This window comes from Dipteris shenzhenensis, chromosome 32 (assembly GCF_047967505.1).
Source record: "Dipteris shenzhenensis isolate YYH24624 ecotype China chromosome 32, Dip_SZ_1.0, whole genome shotgun sequence".
In the NCBI taxonomy this organism is placed as follows: domain Eukaryota; kingdom Viridiplantae; phylum Streptophyta; class Polypodiopsida; order Gleicheniales; family Dipteridaceae; genus Dipteris; species Dipteris shenzhenensis.
Window position 1 is genome coordinate 19,731,126 of NC_141627.1, and position 9,731 is coordinate 19,740,856.

Here is a 9,731-nt window from a genome sequence, read left to right on the forward strand (position 1 = left end):
TATATAGCATTTGGACGAGTAGAAGAGACTGCTGGATTGGTCGCGACATGTGGACATGCGATGGGAATGGCAAAAATGCTAATGGCAATGGTGTAATTGTAGTGGCTATGGGTATGCCTTCCCCTCCTCCTCCTATTGCTGATCCTATACCTCACATTGCTGACTCATGCCTTTCCCCATGTCCCTTCTTGTTTGAACTCGTGTGGCGTGCCTTTCAAGCACTCCAAGAAGCCTCTCAAAAGCAGAGAATGTGCATAGACACGATTACAACCACAGAGGACCTTATCGTGGAAGGCACGGGAGGAGTAGAAATTAGACAAGCCAGAGGGAGGAGCAATGGGCAAGCTGAGGATCCTAGGAAGCTATTGGCAGGGGCTTTATGAGGGTGAGCAACAATAGTGCAGCATCAACAGCAAAAGAGGGAGGATTAGTGCATCAATTGTCATTGTGGTAGGCTGAGCAGGAAGTGGAGCAATGGATGGAGAAGAAGCAGCAAAACTGGCATTATCATCAACTCGCAACATACATCTCGTGAGTGCCTCACCCTGTCATGGATCATCATGCTTTTCCTATCATGCCTCTCCCTTCTCCTCCCCAAAGATCAAATCTTTCCCTTGCAAAGTTTCCTTGCCCTCCTCCACTCGCAACTATGATGATGATGCTCACCATTCTAGAGACGTGTGTGCAGAGCAAGAGCCCCAATACTAGGTAGCGATGAAAGACCATGGGCATGGTGGAGCTATGGCCTAGGTCGCATTATTCACATTGTTAGCTTGTGTGCTCTCAAAATCTTCATCGACCTCGATACGAGTCTCAAGTCCAGTTGGCGATTAGCGATGTGAAATCTAGACACAAAAGGTGGAGGTTCCGATAAAAAGCCTGAGCCGCCCTTTCTAGCAGAAGGCATGAATTTGGAGCTGCTGGAGAGCTCGCTACCTATATTGAGGGTTGGCAACCCCTGCCATAGCATTGCCATTGGCAAACTCTAAGGCAACACTCAATGAGACCGAGCAGATGGTGGTGAGATCAAATGTGCCTTATTTGGCTTCCTATTTGAAAGGTATTGACAACGTGTAGAGCCTGATAATGGCTTTGTCTATGGAGTGCAATGATTGGCAGGATACTTCTACGCTAGAAAAAGCACAGAACGTCTTGTAACTAGGAATTTCTTGCCTTAAAGATGAGTTTAGAGGTCTACTAAAAAGGAACATTGAATATGTAAATCCCGACTGATTCCCAATTGGCAATTTTGTGGGAAATCCATCATTTAGTTCCATGTCCAAGGATGCTACTTTGCTTTTTGGAGCGGACGACTTGTTTGAAGGAGAAGAGGAAGCGGCTCCTTTGCGTCACATTTCAAGTCTGAAGCTCGCCTGGTGAGGGAGTATCTCCAGCACCCACTTGCGTTTTCATGGTGTGGTCTATGTAACTCGTACTCATTTACCTGTTGTGTGTAGGCTGGTCTGCCTTGCCTTGCAGTGCAAGAAAGCTTTTGGTACCCCTTGACTACCTCGGATCTCCTACCAACATGGTAACTCATGCGAGAGCGAATAATGCTGATTTATTGGTTGTGCTCTACCAATGTCAAGAGTATGCACCCAACTTTAGAGTGCAAACGAATCACAGTACTTGATAGGATATCGATCAGAGCCAACTGTGGTAAGCCTGTTAGAGAAACAACTCATCGAGATATCAATTCTACTCTAGTGGATATATTGTTGCAAAATTTCTTGCAAGTACTTTGCATTACCTACCATCCCGTCCTCCAAAGTCCCTTTAAACACCCATCACAACTCAAAACTTTATTTTCGGCAAACCTGTCTATTGCCTTCCTCAACTCCTCTGCTCATGCTCTTGGGGGAAAAAACTCATATCTGCTCATAGCTTGGTGCACCTTTCGCTAGAGTTTGCATTATGATGATGTTGCTCTAATAGCTTCATGCTACGTGCGTGTGTGCGTGCATATGTGGGTGCGTGCATGTGCGTGTGCGTGTGCATGTGCATGTGTGTGTGTGTGTGTACACATAGATAGATAGATAGATAGGCGCACACACACACACGACACACACATGTATGTATGTTCATTATTTATCATAATTTTAACATTGTTCAACAGTTATGAATAGCGTATTTTGATATGCCTTCTACTTTGAATATATTTTTCCATGTTTGCAGAAATTGAAAGAGATTTATGTGACTGGTGTGTGCAAGATATTGATTTCTCGGGTTGCAATACAAATAGTACTACTAACATTGAGGTAATATGTTAGTATCTTATCATTAATGAGACTTATTTTGGATGCTAATATTCTCGATGCTCTCAATCTCGATGCTTGAGGAATGGCATGTTCCCTTAGATTATTATCCTTTGGGGAAGGAAGTGTGCCACCTCCTTGCCCACACTACATGTGGTTATTTTATATATATATATATATATATATATATATATATATAATACAAATATTTTTAAAATGCTTTCCTTGTAGTGGATATATTTACTTTAATCTAAACTCTTACAATATTTCTCCCTTTTGATGCATGTTCTTCATGCAAGGGAGCATTCAGAGTTAGGAGAGATAGCCAAGTTGGATGCAAGGTTGAAGGATTTTAATTCATATGGTTGTAGTCCATGTAGCAATATTATATAGGTTGCAACCAACAATGAATTATGAGCTCTTGTGAGCATAGCCTTATTCATGTATTTGTTGGGCTTCAATTCTCAAAAGGCAAAAATATTTAGACATCACCAAGTCAATAATAAAACACTAGCCCTAACATTTGCAGGGAGGATTGGGTCCTAATGGACCCTGTGTCGTGTCTCATGTCAATGTTTTTACTCATTTTTTTCTTTATATTTTTTTCATAAAATGGTAGGATTCAAAAGCAGTTTCAAGTTATTAATTACATGCTCCATGACAAAAAATGGGACTCCAAAGTATAGGGAGCGAGCAATCAATGAATGAATGCAAGGAATATGAAATATAGGGAGCGGTGAATGAATTCCAAGGATGGACAAAGGATGTCATGATAAGCAAATTTAACTTGTGATCTATCTCTCAGGGCATTGTGCTACTCAAATAGCTATTTTAAAAGCCATGATCTCCTATTTTTTTGTAATATGTTATTATCTATTTTTTTATAGTCTTGATGCTTTCTTGATGGCGTCTTCTAAAGGCTACCTACCACAACCCTAGTTGACTATATCCTGGCAAGTCATATGAGTATTCACTTAGAGGATGCATCTTCTCCCTTTCTTAAACAATCATGCATGCTTTTCTCATATTGATTTTTCTTCTTCGATTGCACCTAGAGTTGGACACATGTTGGCTTGTTTTTTTGGATCTCTAAGGAAATGTCATGCTATTGTGAGGTGCACCACCTTATTTTCTTACCCTAGTAGTTACAATTCCAATTTACAAACTGTAGAATATTTACAAATCGTCCCATTTAGTTTCCATTGCTTTGAAAGAAATTATACTCTTTGATATAGGAACATGTGGGTTTGATCTCCAAGCAGATTGGCTCTTAGATTCAATAAAATTTGGTATTTTAGATGATCTGTCTAACATCTTGCATTTATCTCCATTGCACTCATAACTACAATGCCATCATGTTTGCATCAACTGTTGGCATATTGGCATTTAAAGTGTGATTGGATTCCCTCTCCTAGTTCTTGTGAGCATCGTTTCATGTGCTCTTAAACAAAGAACAGCACAAGAAGTATGAGGTTAAACCTCTACTAACAATGCTATTTCTTTTCTTTCCTTGTGTATAAATGATTATTTTTCTTTGAAACTAATGAAACCCACATCAATATTAAAGCAAAGTTTATGAATCATGATACCTTCAACAACAATTTCCTTGTGGAGTCCTATATTAAGACTCTCCACCTTTGTTGCCTTTAGGATTGAACTCACACCACTTTGCGAAAGGAGTATACCTTTCAATACCTCCAACACTAATGTGCAAGATAAATGAGACAAAATGGCCATCATCTCCAAGAACAGCTTGAGTATAATCATCCTTGCGAAACATAAATTAAATAATCATCCTTTATGAAACATAAACTAACATGATTCCAATATTGAATATTAATGTCTGTGACCCCTATCTCAAGAGAGTGGTGTTTCAAAGTGCCAAATGTATTGCAACTTGAAATTCCAAGATCAAGACTTTTGGAGCTAAGCCCCATCACTCTTCAAGAATAAATGTAGCTCTTCATTCATACCTTCAAACTTGCAATACATTCAAAAATGAATTACAACTCTTAATGCCTTTAGGAAGAGTACAACCATAGGGAGATTGTTGTAGTACAAGCCAAGCTAACCCTAAGATCACATAGAAACCATAGCCTATGACACCTAATGTAAGAGACAATGCATGGAGATTGCTATAGCTAATGCTCAGCTAATGTAAGCAAAAATATAATGGTAATGAGGTCGTAATTATGAAAAAAAACACTAATAATGACTATTTTACCATTAGTACCATTGAAAATAGTTACCATCAATTTCTTATACTTATGTGGTGCAATTTGGGAATTTATTAATAGTATTTGGCTCTTTATCTCAGTGATACCTCAATTGGTAAATTGGTGGATTCCATCAATCACAAGGAATATTCTAACTTAGCCCCAAAGATCAGGTAGCTATCAACACCTATCATAGGAAAAAATGCATGGAAATTGCTACAAGAAATATATAAAGCTAAAATTTAGTGATAATTATGCAAAAAACGTTACTATTAGTGACTTTAAAAAGGGTGTAATAGTATTACCATCAATTTCTTATTATAGAATTCATCAATAGTACTAGACTCTTTATCAGTGATGCTTAATCATTTGACTATTAGAATAGGAGCCATTAAAATAGATGTGTATCAATAGTATTGATACACATCTATTCTAATGGCTCTTTGACTTCTAAAATTCCTAACATCTACAACCCAAATCAATTACAATCGCTTCCTAATATTCTGCACGGAATTCCTATCACTAAACCTCAGTCCTCTCCCTGTGCTTCATCTCTCCTATTTCACCTCTCATACTAATTAGTCTATCACCTTCCCCACAAACTCAAGTAACATAAGCTAAGCTAAGTTAATTAATTTAATTAGCTTCTTGTGCCACTCTGCGTCTCACCTCCTCATGGGACAACGGCACTAAGTTTTTTTCGTGTTGTAGTTTTGAGCAGCTTTGATTTTTCAAACCATCTTCCATGTCGCCATAACTTGCAACCTTCTTCTCCTTCGCCATAGCTACAATTGCAAGCTTCTTCCCCATCGCCATAGCTCGCAACCTCCTTCTTTCTCAGTGCCAAGCTTCTCAGCTTCCTTCCTCTGTCGCCATAGCTTCTTCTCCCCTCCATCTACTCTACCATCTCACATTTTTTTCCTCCTCATCTTGCATAGCTTCTACTTCCTTCCCTTCCTCCCTCTTCCAACCTGCATTGCCCCTCCCCCCATGAGCTTTGCCACCCCTCCTCTCCTCTCCCATGGGTTGCTCTACCTCCACCCTTGACAGCGAGGAATCTGTTGCTCATTTGCAAGGATTGCAAACGCTACATCAAGGTCGCCATCCAGTATTGCCATGCTTTTGCCATCCAATATCGTGCAAACTCCTTTGCCACTCACGCCTTGGCTCCCGTCTTCCCTCTCCGTCTCTCCAATCCACACCTCTTTGCCCTCAATTCTCACCCTCCCTATTACCTCCATTCGTGCCTCTTCTAATGCTTAGCCCCTCGACTCCCTCACCCCATCCCTTCCCTATATGCACTCGACAAGAATCTTCTAGAGTGCAACAATGCCATGCACACCTTCTGAAACCTTCGTTGAAATCATGCTCTAGAACCTTCATCGAAATTGAGCCTTCAACCTTAGGATAATTCGGTCTTATGGGTGATTAATGCTCCTTCGCTTAGGTTAATTGGACAAATCCTGCATCCTGACTAATACAAATGCCCATTTTTCAATGTCGTGGGCACCTACTCATTCAATTGTTGAATTCCATCAATGATAAGGAATATCCCATGATAATAATGCTATTTACTTGTGTCTAGCAACATGCATCATAACCCATAATAATAAGCCATACTTGTTTTGCAATTAAGAAGTAATGAAAAAATGATATTCATTCTCGGAACCAAATTCAAGCTCATTAACATGCTCAATTATGATGGTTAATATGAATGATATGGTGTGCATGATTAATCTTAGTTTTCTATTATAATTTTTGGATATTTGGGGAACATGCCCCTCTCCAAGGGGAGCTTTCTTTAAACATGTAACATAGCATACATGAGCATAGGATGGGAGTTCTTTGATTGAGAGACATTCATGCCATATGTATTATATATTTAAAAAATACTTATCCAATGTGATTAGTTTTTGTTATGGTCTAGAGGTGCCATATAAATTAAACATTGATCACAAGATCTAATTGAGTATGTGCAACCGATGGCCAATATAGATGGACAAGGATGGATGACACAACTTACAGGGACATAATAGGCATGGGGAAGTTAATGTGATAGAAAGTGGTGAGAAAGATGGATGTAGACAACCCAAACAAAAAATAGATGAATTGTGAACATCGAGTGATCATAATAACATTTAAGGCTAGCCTCAGGTAGTGCTGTCAATGAGGGGATGCAAGGATGACTCAAGAAATTAGACTTGGCTAGGGCAATAGTTAAGGTGAACTCTAATACAATACAAAGGTAACATAAGGGGAAGTCATTCAACAAAGATAGTAGTTGGCTAGGGCAATAGTTAAGGTGAGCTCTAATACAATACAAAGGTAACATAAGGGGAAGTGATTCAACAAATAATGGATGAGATTCAAATGCCTTATGTGGCTGGAATGTCTCGTTAGAAGTGCAATGAAGCCTAGAAGTAGACAGATGGGAAAAATTAGAGTGATGCAATCATGGTGGATCGTTTAGGGTTGGCACTCTTGGAAGTTCCCCCCTTTAGCCAACAACCCAATTAAGCTTCCAAATTTGAGTATGGTAAAGAAAAGCTTGATCTTATAAAAGCCTTGTTGTATATACTTTGGCTTGAGGTGATGGTATCTTGAAACATGCCAAAAAATAGAACGCATGAATTTTATGTAGGATAAAGTGTGCCGAGGTTAGGGGGGAACAAGGTGTAACATGTCATTCTTTTTTTATATTTTCACTTTGCCTTTTGTTGGTGGAGCTCTTGAAGTGCAAAGGGTGACAAACATGGTACAGAACCTAATAGGACATGTAGGAAGAGAACACATAAATTTTAAGTGATAACCTAGGAGGGGAAGGTATTGCTTGTTAGCGGTGGGATCTCATCCATCCAATGAGATCCACCTACATCATATTCGAAGGATTTAAAGACAGTCAACAAGGCTTTGCCCCCACCACATCCTAAGAATATCCTAAAAAGTCAAAAAAATGGTTTCTTTTCTTTGGCCAAATTTTGTGAGCATGCGTACACGCTTTTCTACATTAGTAAGGTATAATAGTTGAAACATCCTCATCATATTGTTTACAAAATCTATAAAGAAGTTCAAAAAGTGGATAAGCCAAAGACAACATCATTCATTATGTAAGAATAAATGACTTTATGTACGATTGGAATATACTCTTCCCACTAGATACTTGACTTGAAGTTGCCTCACCAAGATTTAATTCTAAGGCTAATAAGAAAAAGGGTAGGGCACCATGACCTCTCTCTCTCTCTCTCTCTCTCTCTCTCTCTCTCTCCTTCCTTCCTTCTTTTGTGGCTATACATGCACGAACTTAGCTCCCCTTTTAAGCAAGACATTAGAGAGACTAAAAAGTTGCCAAGCTTTGACTAGCCACTAGTTAAGCTCGACTTGAATGTGTAAAGTTTATACTAGCTAAGGAGATTTTTCCATTGCAAATGTTTGGTGCCCTGAGTGGAGCCTATCCTAGCGTTTACCTTACCTCAATTCAAGAAAGCATCCCATGGCAAAGCTCTTGAGTATAAAACTTGTCATTCATGCAAGAGATCGAGATAATTCGAATTGTCCCGTTGGCTCCTTGATTTCTCTTTTTGCCCCCAAACTTCATCCTTAACTCTATAAGTGCTAATTCCTTCCATTTATGCAACTTTGTTAGTGAGGCTAGATTGTACCAAGGTTTGCCCATGTAACGACAATGATTCTGTGAGGCCAACTAAGTGCAAAGGGTTCATTATATTGTGCAAAGTTCCCTTGCTTGCACCGTAAATGCTCTCCTTACCATTCTTATTTTATTTAGCTTGTGTGCTTACAAGATGGATGCAATGAGCTTACTTTAGTGTAGGTCCATAAAGAGAAGGTAAGTCAACCTTCCCTGGGAGAGAGATGACAAGCTAAGCTCTCTTAAAGCATGGGGTTGTCCCCCCACTCATTGATGTTAAAGGAGTTCAATTATTGCTTGAAGGGACAATGTATTCCTTATCAACAGAGTGAGATCAGAGCTAGCAAATGTAGACTTGAAAGGCAAGCAAGTGCTCTATAGCTTAAGTCAATGAGAGAATGTATTGGTTGTCAACAAAGTTCTATAAGAGCTAGCTAGTATTAAAATAATCAACTAAAAAAATAACATGCCACATGAGGCACCCTACACAACTAACATCATGCATTTAGGTGGTAGGTCACATGTATGTGGAGAAGACAAACTTGGAGATAACATGTATGTGGAGAAGGCAAACTTGGCCAATTCTTGGGCAAGTTTTGTTTGGAATTCTAGAACTACTTATGTGCATGTAACAATAAGGTCGACATCAAGTCAATGAAGTAGAATCTTTATAGTGGTAGTAAAGCACCCTTCCTCAATCTAATAGATATGCCGGTTTGACCCCATCATGTTTATGATGTAAGCACTTGGATGCCACGGACAAGAGATGGGAGGATGGACTCCCACAAGGTTGAGGAGGTTGGCATGCATTACCTTGATGCATGATGGCATGCCGAGTTGTTTACGAGGGGATGTTGGCAGGCAAGGAGTAAGGAGGGCCTAAAGGAGGCCAGCAGGAGGAAGGAGAGGCTAACACCTTAGCCTCTCAGGATTGAGAGAGGCAATTCTTGGAGGAGCATCTTTTAGAGGGACATGCGATTTGACAAGGTTGGGATTTCAATGAGCTAAAGGGGGAGAGGAGGCCTCTGCCCCTTAAAATGGCGAGCAACGGAGCTTGTGAGCTAGATTTTGAGGGGGAGAGGATGATTTCCCAAGTTTTCCCCAACTGTAAATGCCTGGGAGCGGTGGGTATAACCTGATGACAAATTAATTTATACCCACCTCTTGATTATTTGGTGCAATTGAGAGAGAGTGATAGTGACATGGATAGTGTGCGAGTACGAAGTACGATAGAGTACAAATTACGACAACGACAGAGTTAAAATCAGACGGTGGCAATTCAAGCAAGGTTCTCTCCACCCGGCGACCATGGAGAATGAAAAAGAAAAGGATGTGGCCGTTGGGTGTGGTCATTCACACCACCCGACAGATATTTCTTCTTGTTAGGCTGCCATTAAATGTTAAGAAAGGATGATTGGCCTAGTGGTTAAGGGAACTCTTGGGGGGGCAACATGTCTTGGCCTCTGGGTGTGGTTGTTTACACCACTCGGCAGATATTTCTTCTTGTTAGGTTGCCATAAAATGTTAAGAAAGGATGATTGGCCTAGTGGTTGAGGGAACTTGTGGGGGGGCATATGTATTGGCCGCTGGGTGTGGTCGTTCACACTGCCTGAT